Genomic DNA, 15116 nt, shown 5'->3' on the forward strand with positions numbered 1-15116 from the left:
GGGCTGCAAGAGGGAGATGGTCAATAACACAAGTAGCACCACCACCGGGTTTTTTGTTTGTTTAATAGATTGCACTATCTCACATAACAAAATACTTCATGGTTTATTGTGTTAATGCCAGTCCTTTCAGCGCTCCAGCACAAGGCATGAAGGGACCGGTAACTGGGCAAGCCTATCAGCACCAGAGCAATGGCGACGAGGGCTGTGCCAGGTGCTTTCTCCCACATTAGCAACAACGACACATTTACCCTCTTTCTCTGCCTCCACATTTGTTCCCTCTTGTCCATTTGGTGCAGATTTATAGTTCAAGTTCAGGGAAATTTTGCTGTCGACCGCATGCACCCAGCAGTGAGCCGATGCTGGCAGGTCCACGCTGGTGCTCAGCCCCTGGCTCCTCCACAGCCTCATCTCACCCACACCAAGTGGGGAGCAGAAGCCCCCGGCCACCCCCCCCGCATGACTGAAGCAATTCAGCCCAATTCATCCATTCGGGTCTGCGGTCCCTCGCACTGAGCTGTGTGGCTATTGTATCCCAGAGAGCTTGCTAATACTCCTCTTCCTCTCAGCCAGCCAACTGCACTGGGGCAGAACGCGGCGAGCCCGTGCTGCCTCCCATTGCGAGACCACAGACAAAACACCCAGTGGAATAAATAATTACATTTTACAGACCTGCATCCTGGAAGCGTTTGTAATTAATGGAAAACAGAAAAAAACCGACGCGATGACAACATGCCTAAAAGCAATGCATCACTATGGCCCCGGATAACCTGCCATCAGCTGAGCCCTTTATCTACCAGTAAATCTCATTTTATGAAAAAGAAAAAGTTTATATTCTAGCACTAGCTGGAAGTTCTGGATAAGAACATTGTGAGTGTACAGTCTTGACAGAGACACGTACTGCAGGCTTTCATAAAAGCCATGTTTTCTAAGGTATATGCCTCTGAGATCCAATACTGATCAAAATGGTCAGACACGCAAACCCAGACAGTATTTCTCAGCTCCCCTCTGTAACAGGCTAGTCCTCTTCCCAGAAAAGCCTTGGGGCCTGATACCAGCAATCTTGACAAATTAGACATCACAAAATTGTCAGATTGGCAATCTGTGATCTTTGAGATAACCAAATAAAATTCAGATTCCACCTCAATTCACAGCAATGCAGTACCATTTCCAAGAGTCTACTAATTCAAACGTATTCCTAGAAGACTTGGGCCCTTATTTCTTGACAAATAAATATAATAATTGGGATCATTAAAACACTGGATTAAATTTGGAAGGTCTTTTTGAGTATGTTCTACAAAATTTTCACAATGGGAAAGAGGGAAAGAAAGAGGGAAAGAAAGAGGGAAAGAAAGAGGGAAAGAAAGAGGGAAAGAAAGAGGGAAAGAAAGAGGGAAAGAAAGAGGGAAAGAAAGAGGGAAAGAAAATCTTGTTGAAATCTGCTTCTTTGTGAAGTTTTTTGGGGAGGTAAGAAATAAATCAAGGGCTGGAATTTATGCACCAAGCCTGATCTCTAACCAGTATGGGGTTTTCCCTATTCCCTGCTGCTGCATCCCACTTACCCGGCTTTTTCTCCCAATCCAGCACTCCTGAGAAGGGCTGCACTAAGTCAGCATTCTTCGACTGGATTGTTCCAGTGATCAATAGAGAAAGGACAATGATTTATTTATAAAGCAGCAATGCAGCACTGCAAGAATTAGTTCTCTTCTGGAAATGTTTCCCATTTTATGCATTTCCTACGTAAAATAATGCACAATAAACTTGAGCATGAATTGCAGCGCAAACCACATTTTAACTTTACCACTTCATTTTTTTCTCTTTTGGAAGTATTGTGTGGGTTTTTTTATGTAAAGCTTGTTGTATATTGATTTAGCAAGGAATAGGTAATAGCCATATCCATTTTCTCACAGTGAGATGTATTGGTAGAAAAACAATTTTATAACTAGAAACAGAAATGACTGATCTATTGGCTATTATGAGCTATTCTGATTATATTATACATAGATTATATAGGTGATATATATAAATAGAATAGGCAAGTTTTGTATTTTAGATATGCTTCAAATACCATAGGCAGTATTGTTAAAAGCAAAAGGTCCACATAGCAGTATAATACACCTGAAATCGATATTTTGCATAGGAAATGGGATATATGTCTCCGAGTTCCTTATTATGTTGATTATTACATTTGGGAGAAATAACATCCAGTATTATTATGGCAGTTTGAGAAATAAAAATGTATCTGAATCTGCAAAAAATGCAGCTCATAACAATCTGGGCAGACACTCGGTGTTTCACAAAAAGTAAATGGGATAGGAAGTATGTGTTACATCTTCAAAAACAGATTTTTTTCCCCCCTTTTGGGTTGCATGTTTCTTCATAATCATCATTTTGCAATATAATGTCAGAATGAAGCACAAAAGGGAAATTTTTTCCAACAATTGGAATTGCCATGGCAACACCCCAGATCTCAGATAAAGTTTGGTCCTGTACCGATAGTCACATTAGCATTTGTTTTTGTGCTAAGCGCAATACTGCATGTGAAAAGCACTTTGGTTTCTCTAGTTAAGTATAAGGAGGTGTAATTTGATTATTTCAGAAATGTGAACTGTAAGATTTCAACAGGAGATAGAAAGCTTCATCTCTACTATCACATATTTTTGAAATGACACTAATCATCAAAAGAAAATTAGGTACAGCTATCAATATTAAAAGCAGTTGTTTACATCTCTAGTCTCAATTATGCTGAATTTGAATAACTGTCCAGTGCCCCTTTTCCAGTAGCTCTTAACTTTCCAAAACATGTTAATCTTCAGTCTTTGTATTCACATATATATATATAAAGAAACAGATGAAATTAAGCTACTTAAGAATCAGAGACTATTTTTCCTAGACACCTTTATAAGGTTAATTTCCTTACACTAATTCAAAGAATCAGTTGAAGGTTAAGACAGACATTTCTTTTCTGACACTCCAAAATCCTATCCAAACTATGAGGAAATTAAAATCCTTTAAATTACAAATATTCTAATCTGGCAAATCTACACATCTATAGAGCATATACATGTAAACGTATTTAGGATGTGTTCAGGAGTTTTTTTATCCTGTAACACTACTCTGTAGGCTTGTAGAACAACCTACCAGAAATAAAATACAGAGGGAGAGTACATGACCATTCGAGCTGAAACCCAATTCCTCCCCAAGCAGAAAACAAAACCAGAATATACTTTCTGTCAAAGCAGCACACAGTTCAAATTTCAATTTTCTCAAACAGTGCAGAGACAAATGTTTTGGTTTTGGAAAAAAAAAAAAAACAACACGCTGGAAATATCTGTAAGATAACCATAATTGTTCTCAAATAAGCTGGCTAACAAATAGACAGAATGCCGAAGTACTTACTAGGAATTTTAACAGTTTTGATGACAAAATAAATAGTACAGGATACAAGATGAGACCGAAATTCTTTTGCAAAAATAAGAGATTTCAAAAAGATCCAATTATCCGCCACTGGGCAAATACCATGAACTGTACAAACAAAGCAATACAAGTATGTGGTCTTGGTATACTCAAACAGGTACCATATACCCTGCAATAAATGCAGTGAAGAATATAATACGCCATGTGTCCAGCTGGAGGGGGAGCAACTTAAACACAAGACCTGTGTCTCCTTTCTCTTTAAGGTGCAGATGGCTAAATAGCATCGGCTAGGAAAGGATCTTCCAGAAGCCTGACATTAAACAAGGCAGTCATGGCTGTCACTAGAAAGATGTTCAATTCTGACATTTTATAAGTCTATACGATCCACTTGAAATACTTGCTGCCGTTTGAAGCGCTACTATTTTCCTGCTCGTATTATAGACACAACTTCATGGGTCCACAATGACAAGCTTAGCTCCTCAAGTGAAAAAAGTCACAAGCTGCAAACTGTATTTAAGGGCAGAATAAACTAATGACCAAAACCAAAGGCACAAAAATATGAAAAGAAAAATGCCCAGGGACAGATACTGTTAGCTGTTGTGGGGCTCAGTTTCCAAGCACCCAGCAGAACTTTGAGTCCCTATTTAGTTGCCCCAAGATGTGTGCATTGCTCTTTACTGAAAAGCCTAATGCCTTGATGCACCGGGAGCCAAAGTGCTCAGAGTTAGGCAATGAGTCCTTAACCACTTTGAGATAAACAGCCTCAACGTCGCAAAGCCTTTGGCAGATCAATCCTGCATGGCCCAGGTGAGGTTCTGAGAAGCCAGTAACATGTGCTGCATAAGAACCAACTTAGATGTGGTTCATTTTTAGTATTTACAGGTGAGGAATAGGAAAGAGAAGGGAACTTCTTGCTACAATTCTTCATTGTTTAACTTTTTTCTTCACCCTCTTGATTTCTATTCTGCAGAACCAGCTGCGAGCTTTACAACACAGCAACATCATTTGGGTTTACTTCTTCTATAATGCACAAATTTAAATTAAGAGACCTTTCTTATAGAAAAGGGAAAGCATTTCTGTTAATGCACATCTTCCACTCTCCCAAGCAAGATATTAACTTTGTATGAGAAATAACTGGGATCTCCTGGAAGACATAGGCATACTTTGAATACACTTTTCCAGATTTCACACAGTTAGACACGAATTATTATTCCCTGTGATGTGAGGCAATAAATAAATTGAGCTATGAAAACTCAGTACTTTGGAGATTATAAACCAAAACAGAAAACTGGGAGGGAAGAAAAGACAGAGAGCAGTGAGACTACACCACTGAGCGTCGGGGGCTTTTTCCACCTTTCCTTGCTGCCCTACAATTTTTCTAGTAGCTCCCCTTTGAAGGGGATAATATGCAGGTAGCTGTGTCACTGGTGGCTCCATCTGCAATCACGCAGTTGTGATTTTATTATGCAGTGTTGTGTTTTAACAGCCATTTGAAAGCATTATTGAAATATCTCATTGCACATTATGATGACTCTTGTACTAGTAACTAAAGATACAGTCCCCAGGAAGTGCCATTTATTTCAGTGGAGCACAGCTGCACTGGAGGAAAAAGCCTCGGGCACCCGCAGCAGCAACAGGGAAGCAGAGGGAATCAGCAGCTTCTGTCTGATTTGAAAGAGGAAACATCTCTTTGAAAGTATTTATTTGCAAACACCTTGCACAATTACAGAGATTTCTAGAGGAGTCTCCTATTTGTTATATTTCTGAATTATTTTTCTTCAGGTGTTTTGATGATTTTGTTAATCTTTTCCTCTGCAAATAAATCTGTTCCTTGTAAAAAAGTCTAGCAGTTCTTTTTTTAGTATCCAACATGCCCACACATGGAGGTTACACACTGAAAAACATATGCCCCTTTTCAACTTGCTCTTGTGCTCTAATGGAGGAAAAGTAGCAAGTCTTTGAAATGTCTGTCTTCTTATGCAAAAACCTTGTTTTAATTTTTTCCATTTTAGAAAAACAAACATTGAAATGACAACTGGAAACAGTAGTTTCTGAAAACCTCCTGAAAACATCTACAACATCCACTGTAAACAGAATTATTTTTGTAGAGAAGCACAAAAAGGATAAAAATAAAATTCAAGCCAATGCCAATTCCAAACCCCTCGCCTTTTCCTAAAAATCTGGATTACATTTCTGATGACTCCAAATTGAGTAGTTTGGGCTGGGAATCTACTCCTCATGCAAAGTTGTGTGCTGTGATCTAGAACAGGTCACTTAATCTATATCTGCTGTTTTTCTTTGTCCTTCCTTAGCTGTCTGATTTACACAGTGAAATACCAGGACAGACTGTAACACTCTGCTGCCGATACTGCACATAGAAAAATGAGGCATGATCTTTTAAATACAGTATGCATTATAATACTGGCATTGGAAATGCTTCACTCTTCTATGATGCAAATAAGAACATCTTAGAGGAGGTTGCATATACACGTCAGAGGCACATTTAAGGACAAGCAAATATATGAAAAAACCAGAAGAATCTGAATGATAATTAAATTTCATGGGGTAAAAATCTGATCATATGCATAGCGCACAACGGAGGGAACAGTGTACCCATTTACATTCCTCCAATGTGTACATTTTCAGTGTCTACATTTTCAGTAATTAGAAAATAAATTTGGATGCTAGAGTTTCAATAATTAACAAAAATCATCAAGATGTTTTTTTCTCTTGTGCAGCTTTTTTTCTTTTAATCTGACATATATATTTTTTATTTCCTTTATGTGATCTCAAGAGATTAAAGTCCAAACCACCTAGCTATATCACCAGCAAAATAAGTCAAATGACACGCTCAATTTTTAGAGTCATTAGCTATCTGAAGACATCGTCTTAAACAGTGGAGTTAAAAAACCTAAAGAGAAAAAGACAGAATGTATCTGAGGGTAAAAAGCCTTTGTGGGTGTTGATGGAAGTATATGGAAAGAAACCAGCAAGAACAGTGGATAATGGAAGATTGCTAGTGCAGGTAGTGGGCTTATCTATATGACAAATTGATGAAGAATGAGGAGGAAAACTATGTTGATTTAATGCTGGCAATTTGAAGCATAGGCTGCACAGCTGTTTCAGACAGAAATACCAAGATAAATTCAGAAGCAACCCCTGCTCTGACAGATTAATAAAATACCAGGAATTATTTGAGCTTCTTAGAGGAAGGGATCACTAAAGAGCCCTTCGAATACCCAAGATATTGCACATAAGAATAAAAGAACGGCTCATCCAGCCCTTGCCTGCCTGTTATCAAGCACATGCTTTAAACTGATAGCCAAGCTTTTCTAGTAGACATGAAAAAACACATATTAGAAGTGAAAAAGTAAAGAATAAAGTGAACACCTGCTATTGATACAATTTTAGAAAAAAACCTGTCAGTGGCAGAGCCTTCAAACAGGACACCTAAGAAAGGCTCACCTAAAATAAGAAAAATACACCATACAGGGTCTTCTGTTTCAACTTATGCTCCTTAAACTTGTTACTAGCTAAAGGAACATTTATCCAGGTAAATGGAAAATCCAGGCTTCTTAAACTGAAAAAATAAGACAAACCAACTCTATGTAAACATTGTCAGGGCTGCGTTAAACATGCCTGTGAACGCTGAGCCCTCCGTTCTCTGCTCAAACACGAAAGACCACATATCTCTGGTTCTGCCAGGTGTTTAATATGTGGTCTGCACGCTCACCGCTAACAACGGCAGTCAACCCAGTCATTAGAAAATATATTTTAGCACCTTTTACTAAACAGCCAGCCATGCTTCTTGGCTGGGTTTCTGAGAGAAAGTTTGATTTACTGGCATTTTTGTCCAGTTCCGGACAATCCAGCACTCTCAGAAAGGCTACACTGCGTCAGCAGCTTCCCACTGCTCCAGAACCCTCTGGAAAAATAATATTAATTAATTTATAGACCAAAAGATCAGAGCTGAGAGCCAGCTCTTTGCTGGGAGAGAAGCTTGCTATGGAAGAATGTTTAGGAAGCGGTAAGACTGCATGGTAGCCGTAAATAAGGTTTAAAAAAAAAAAAAAACAAAACCCACAACCAAAATTAAGTAGCTTTGGTATCCTCTCCCCTCCTCCCTCAAAAGAAGGGAATACTTCTTTGGAATACTTCAGTGCGATGGCTCACTAATGAATTATTCATGGAAAGGTAGGACTCGCTTTCTTTCCCAGGGGTCACAGCAATGTCAAGTGAAAACATGTCAGTCTGCCAAGAAATACCAATGGTGTGGAATAATTCTACCGGAGATGACACAATCACCCCTCTAATGATATAAGCTCTTTTGATGGGTGTATCTGAACTACATCCCCACAAAGGATGCCTGGTATTACTAATAATTTGATATTTAATTTTGGGGAAACTTGAAGATTAAAAAAGCTCCTCTGAGCAACTTCTAAAGCCATATTTTATTTTTAATTTATCAGCATTGCCTAAGCTTATTATTCATTGCACAGTCCTTGTCCAGCACTATTTTTAACAGGATAAGCACTCAAAGCACTAATTTTAATACTAAAATGACCTGTGTTGTAAAAATGCCCACCACCTCATCATCTTAGTTCTGGGAAGAACTGCTCAAATCTCAGTCCAACAGTCTCAAAGGCTGGGGAAGAGCATAGGTTGTAAACTCTAAGTCATTTGCTCTCCAATATTTGGGTTGAGCCTATTTTTCTTACAGTCCCTTCAGATGTAGTACAGAAAACGTGGTACTTAGGATGCTTTTTGTCCAGTTCTGGTGGTCAAGAAGGAAATTCCTTTATTAGGGAGCCTATTTAGAAAGGTCTGTTGTGGTTTTTCACTTCATTCACATCACCATTGCTTAAATACAACTTAGAAATAAATTTATTTTTCCTAAACAAATTACAATTTACAACTTAATTTATACTTAGTGCTAATAAAAGGTCTAAAGCACTTACCTTCCAGTACAAAACTTGAAATTCACCTAGTGGACGTGATTCTTATGGGAAAAGCTTTGTAAACACAAGTGTGTTCTTCACAATCTCTGTCTCTCATCCTTAAGAAGAAACTTAGGATCATTTCACAGAGTTAGCTGCATTCATAAGCCAGTTGGAGGAGAGTCTCACAGAAACTCCATAACCTGTGTTCCACACCTATATTAAGTTTTGGTACTTTGTATGAAAAAATTATAGCCTACAACTGAAATCCATGTTTGTGCAAATCTTGATCTGCCCATTATGTATCAAAATTAAGCTGCAGGCAAGAAATTAAGACAAAATACTAGAATGACCCATGCTCAGACACTTTAAAAAAAGATCTCCAATATTACCTAAAGATATGATTTGTTCAGGAGAAGCATTTCAGCCCACAGGTGGGGTAAACTGGCCCCTAAGAATGCCTAGTCCCTGACGAGGGTAAGTGTGTGTCCATTGCCCACAGCATGCCAACACCAGCAATCCCGCGATGGTCCAACACTTATAACCAAAGCCAGTATCAGCCAAGCATTTGCAGGAAAGATTCTTTTCAAAATTTCTTCTAAAACTTCAAGGTTTGAGTAATGCACCTCTAACCACCTGAATCATTTTTCCTTCTCCCTAAACCCCATGCATTCACTGTCATATGGTATCAGATATGAAAGTTCACGAGCCGGTCTTTTTCTGGTCAGGAAACTGTTGATCACCATCTTTCACTACGTCAAACTGCTTGTGTGTCCCTTGTATCTCAGTTGCAATGATTTTTGTTTTAAAGTCTGTGGACTCATTCCTACTAGGCAACCTCCATTTCCTACCACAGTCAGCAGCAGCATTTCTAATGAAAACAGAATAAAGCATTTTCTTACTTTTAGGGTCATACATTTAATCTACAGTGACCCCATGTTCTTCTTAGTGTTTTTTTTTTCTGGAACTGCTTGCTTAAAGCTCGGTAACTTTATCATGTTTGATAGCCAGTGCAAGGTCTAGCTCTGCTTGACTTTTGTTCAATTCTCCCTATTCCTATGCTTCTTTACCTATTTTGCATACATTTCTTTGCCCGTCAGTCCTTTCTGCAAACTTTTTTTCATTCTGCTCATTTATTTTTAATTATGGGGCTATTCATCCAGTTAGATTCTTTCTACAATGTTTCCTTCTTTGTTCTGGATATTGATTCCAGATAGTTTAAAAACTTTTGAGTAAGAAAATTCCAGACCTCCTTCGCATTTGAGTTTCTGACCTTCTTTGGTAGATTGATTTAATCACATCCATAGAGTATTGAACTTTGAATTCCTCAGTTACATACCTATTTGTTTTACTCTTGTCATTTAATTTTACCTGAATCACACATCATACATTCTTCAATCATCTCATCTAGAATATCTTCACTACCTAAATGAAACCTTAAAGTTGGCCTCTTATCAATGAAGTGAAAAAACTGTCAGCTATTACCAGCAGAAATAACCAGTATTATTAGCATTTGTTCTCCAAGCTATACTGAAGAAGCTAAATACTTCCATATGTGGGCCTGCCCACCCATATGGTCACAACTGCTGGTAGTACTTAAAGCTTTAACCACGCACAAAATGTTAAAACATAAAAGGCTTAAAAAAAATCCCTTTTAGTAACCAATTCCAACCATACAATATCTTACAGACTCACACAATTAACAGAATTTTTCTAACTGTCATTCCCTGATTCTGAAGTGCTTTTGATTCAAACAACATAGCTACACTATTGCTACTTCCTTCTTTAATCTGCCTCATAAATCAATGTGCAATTCTATCGTTTTTGATTACCATGCCCCGTTCCACACTTGTTTTTCCACTACGTTCTTGTAATCCTTCTAACATCCCACGTTTTGCTGGTCCACCTCATTATATTTGCATGCAAACATTCTAATTACTCTTTCCTGACCATCAACTTTTACCCAGATTAATCAAAATCCTTCTGCTGACTACGGCACCTAACTCTAATCCTGAAGAACTGCTCTGGCCTGTTGCTTTTCTCTCCAGCACTTCCCTTCCAGGGCTGCACTTGCCTTCCCAAACATCCGACCCTTTCCTCCCAGCTGGACAAACGGCTACCCCTGCCCAGCCGTGGGGCAGAGGCAGGTAGAGGTGGCACAAAGCACCTCCCAAAGGAGCACATCCATCAGAGGAGGGCTGACAGAACAAGCCCCAACAGGGACTCCCTCCCTCACACTGCAGCGGCTGGCCCAGATTGGCCTACCTGACTGCTGTTACGCAAATCATTATTTTCTGCTCCCTGCCAACTCCATCATCATTGGAAGACACTTGAACTCACTTCTTCTGTTTACAGGAGACAGGCTGGGCAGTCCAAAAGTCTCATGGCCTTAACCCTCATTTCTTAGTTTCAGACTCATTTTACCAATTATGCCAATCTCAGTCCCCAGGGGCAGATTACCAATGCTATTTCCTTATTTTCAGCTTCCTCAGTATGCAGCAATACATGTCATTATTTACCTTTTGATCAATTGTGAGATAATTTGTATCCATCCCACTCTGCATTTTGGTTACCTAAAAATTGGCTGATTCTTTTGTAAATAGGCGTAATTTTGTTTTAAAGCTATTAGCAATTCAGGCCATCCTTTTACTGGAGACTCACTCCTTCAGCTTCTGTACTGATATGTACATTACTTGCTTTTTTGTACTATAAAAATAATAATAAGAAAAAATGCTTTATTAACTAGATTATACTTTTAAATATGTTGAGTAACCAGAGGATATTCAAACCTTTTTTCATCTGGGTTTAAGTCGTTAGCTACGATGTTTGCTTTTATTGTTTCCTTTTGCCTCCTTGGCTCACTGATAGGTCAGGCATGTATTTGCACTAAGGTGTGCATGTAAAATTAAGGATAAAGTTAAAAGGCATACACACACCAGCAGCACATTTTCATGGGACCCGTAGTCCAATTCTTTGCTGCCTTGTGAGTAATTTGCATTGGTTCTGCTAGGGCCCGGGAATCATGAATCTTCTTCGGAATGCTCCTAAAAGGCATATAGGTCTCAAAGGTGATTTGCTCCAATCTAGCCAATAACTCTTGCCAAGCAGAGGGGATAGCTGAACGTAAGAATGGCCTTTTCACACTCCAGCACTATGTCCAAAATACTTGTCTTGCCTTATCAGCACAGGGCTTCAGACAGAAACCATACAGTTTATTGGGAATTTTATTAGAGATTTTTGGCAGAGTGGGAATCAAATCAAAGTCTCCCACACAGTGTATTATTCCTCCTGGCAGCATGAATGGCTTTCTGAAACAAAGAGATGCAAATTCACATGAAGGCACTCCTAAGCTATTCCAACCTGCTAAAGAGCAGAAGTAATTCTCAGCTGATTCAAAACCAGGTGAGTTTAACACTGAGACCCTTTCCCCTACACTCAGCCATTGGGTCCGGCATCAACAGAGCTTGCCTGTCTCTGAGGCAGTCTCAGAGAGGCTAGAATGGTTAAACTGGAGTTTCTTCTTGAGCAAACCCAAAGGTCTTCTCAGAGGTGTAGTATATGGAAAATGAACCACTTCCACTAGTTGTTTGCTGTTCATCGCTGTTTTCCTCGTATATATCACACGATAACAAGAAAAGTCACTGATCTAAAATTCTAGCCTGTTTCATATACAGTTCAAAAATGTGAGCAATTTGTTAGCATAATTCACTAAGTCAATTTAAAGAGGAATTCTTACAGAACATCAACTACTGCAACATACATGGCCACAGGCTGAAAAATGCAATCTAGCAGATTGATGTCTTAAGTGATATGACACACAAAAACCCCCATATTATTCTGTTAAATTCAATAAAGCCAAAAATAGCATGCAGCTTTGCTTCACAGGTAAGGAAAGCACAGTAATACACTTAAAGCAGAAGGAACTGAACTCCCTGATTTCCAAACTTTTTCACAGTACGGAGTAGGTTAAGTGTAAATACTGTACTACACACCTCTCAAGTTCTCCTCTGTTCCTTCCATTTTGTTAAGTCTACAGCATCCTTGTAGCAGTTGCTTATCAGAAAGATGAATAAAGAAGAGAAATTTAAAATATTTAAGCTTTCATCTCATATGACAGGGATTTAATTCCTAGCAGCTGAGGAGGTACACCTACTCTTCCCTGCAGTTTCATCTTGCCTAACAACTTTCATCTTTCTCTCAGTGGAAAACAAGTGCCAGTGCTGCTTAACTAGAGAGCTCATTGTAACTCACCAGAATACAGTATTTCAATGCCCAGTTCATCCACAAACCTAATTTTCAACTCAAGTTCTCTTGCAAATCCATTGGGTCAACGTCTTAAGTGCTCTACATCATCCCTAAGTGCAGAATCAGTTCAATAAAATAGGGACCTAATTAATCCCATTGTTTCCCCTCTAAGATACAGACCAATCTGGTCTTTCTCATTTTCTCACAACACAAAAAAAACCTGCTAATAGTTGTTAAATAAGAGAAAACTGCAGGAAGCATATGACTGTTGTGCCGCTACTGCAAATCACATCTGTTGGAAGACTCCCTTCCCTGTCTGATCTAGAGCTCTTACAGCTGCAGTCTGACTGGACTGTCTGAAGCCACTGCTTATCTTGGATTACATCTTGGTATAAAGTCTTGAAATTTAAATTGCTTCCTCAGCTATTCCTTTCTAGAATTTGGCGATGATTCTTCTCAGTATTTGGAGACAAATACTTCTCAATTTTGAAGACAAAGAGTCTCCAAAATTGTACACAGTGCACGCACACCAACACATGCTAAGAGGAAATACAATGAAAAAGAGAATTCCTTCTTTGAGCTACAAAATTAATCAAGTCTACTCTCCCATTCACTTGTGCCATTCCTCTCACACGTTCTCTACACAGCATTCCCACCACATGTCTTGTACGCCTCAGCTGGTCCTAAGCAAGACCTGCAGTGGTGAGAGAAGAGGCAAGACCTGGTCCATTGCACTTCATCTGTTCTGAGCACAGAGGAACAAACACTCTCTGGCACTTTACTGTAAACTAGAAGCAGCTGATATTTTTAAAGCATAAAGATATTTGGGGGGGAGGGGGTGTAGATATAACATAAGGGGATAATAGTAGAACAGCTGTCTACTATACTATCAGTTTCATATGTATGTACGACATCAGGAACATTTTGAGGTTTCCCAAGAAGTTTTGCTTAAGTAAGGGGTAAAAGATCAAGTCAAAATGTAAAATACATTCTATCAATCTATCTCAGCTCTTTTTGGGGTTTAGGCTCTCTTTTAATGGTGTTGAAACTATTCTGAGCTATTTAGAAACTTTATAGCAGATATTGCAAGAATAATCTTCTGGTAGACCAACTGCCAAGTTTTCACACAAGGGCTTTTCCACATATTAATATTTGATAAGGAAACTATCCTAAAATGTTGTAAACACAGCTGTTTCCATTCTAGGATTGATTTCTTCTATGTCAGGCAAGCTCAGTGCTCACAAAGTACCCTAGTATTACTCTTTTGTATTTTTTCACTTACTTATAAGTCTGCTTCCCTGGCAAATCATATTGTTTGATAACACACTTTTGGTCACTTCTGAGTCTTATCAGTTTCCAGACTTTTAGAACAACCTCCACTATGAATTGTCATGCATCATTTGCTTCCAAGGACTTAACAACAGCTCCTCACAACTGAGAGCAGCCTTTGCCTGATAGGTTGTGAAAAAAAATCAGTTACACTCTGTGTAAATGGCAAGAAAGGTATCCATGAAGTAAATTCAGAATTTACACCTGAAGATGCTGCAGTTATCCTGTCAGGCTGTGCGGATTTCCTTCCAGCTCTGGCAGACTGTAATTGTTTACTTAACCTGGATATTGATTGTAGTTAGACTGCTGGCTCCCTTCCTTCGGCTGCAATTCTCATTTTGGCAGTTTCACATACATCACTTAAAATTCCTCTCTGCAGCCACATTGTTCACATTCTTTCCTCTGGGTCATAATCTACTATCCATGACTATACTTTTATTTCTGCATTATGATGTGGGGTTTATATGTTTTCTGATCTCTGTAGAACAAAAAGGGGCACTTTTTAGCAAGAATGACCTTGAACCACTGTCCTTTACCATTTGTATCGTACAGTTTTATGGAAGAAAAGAGCTCAGTGACACAAGGTAGAAATGAGAGATTCTGTGGCAGTGTAGCTGTAGAATGAATTTTCTACAGGTTTTATGAATGACTATATACATATAATTTTCTATCAATAAATGTTAAAGTATTAATTAGGTCCTATGTAGATCCCAATTTTATGTCAGTAGTTCAGGTGTGAATTTGAGGACTAAAAAACCTTTCACATAAGAACTTTCTTAATAGTCATCCTGGTGGTAATGAACTGAAGGCAAGAAGCACACAAAGGTTCTGTCTAAAATAAAATAAAACTATTCAAAACATCATGAACACTGAGGGTTAATTCAACCATAATGCACCTCCTGCACTGGTTTAAGCAGGCTCACCTACCTGCCAGCTCCCTTTAGTCAAGATTTTTAAGGTCACTGAAAGCCTGTGTGAAAAATAAAAGATTGCTAAATCCTTATAAAGCAATTCTGTAAAGGCTAGTAATCTTTGAAACAATGCCAAGCCCTGTGCCTAAAATGCCAAATAATCACAGGTTTGCACAGTATTTTCAGAGCCCACTCATTATACTGCAACATCTGAAATACAGTATTCAATTTAAATGGGTTGTAAACTGACATCTGTAAATGAGTAACATCCTTATCAGTC

This window comes from Calidris pugnax, unplaced genomic scaffold (assembly GCF_001431845.1).
Source record: "Calidris pugnax isolate Ruff unplaced genomic scaffold, ASM143184v1 scaffold18, whole genome shotgun sequence".
Classification (NCBI taxonomy): domain Eukaryota; kingdom Metazoa; phylum Chordata; class Aves; order Charadriiformes; family Scolopacidae; genus Calidris; species Calidris pugnax.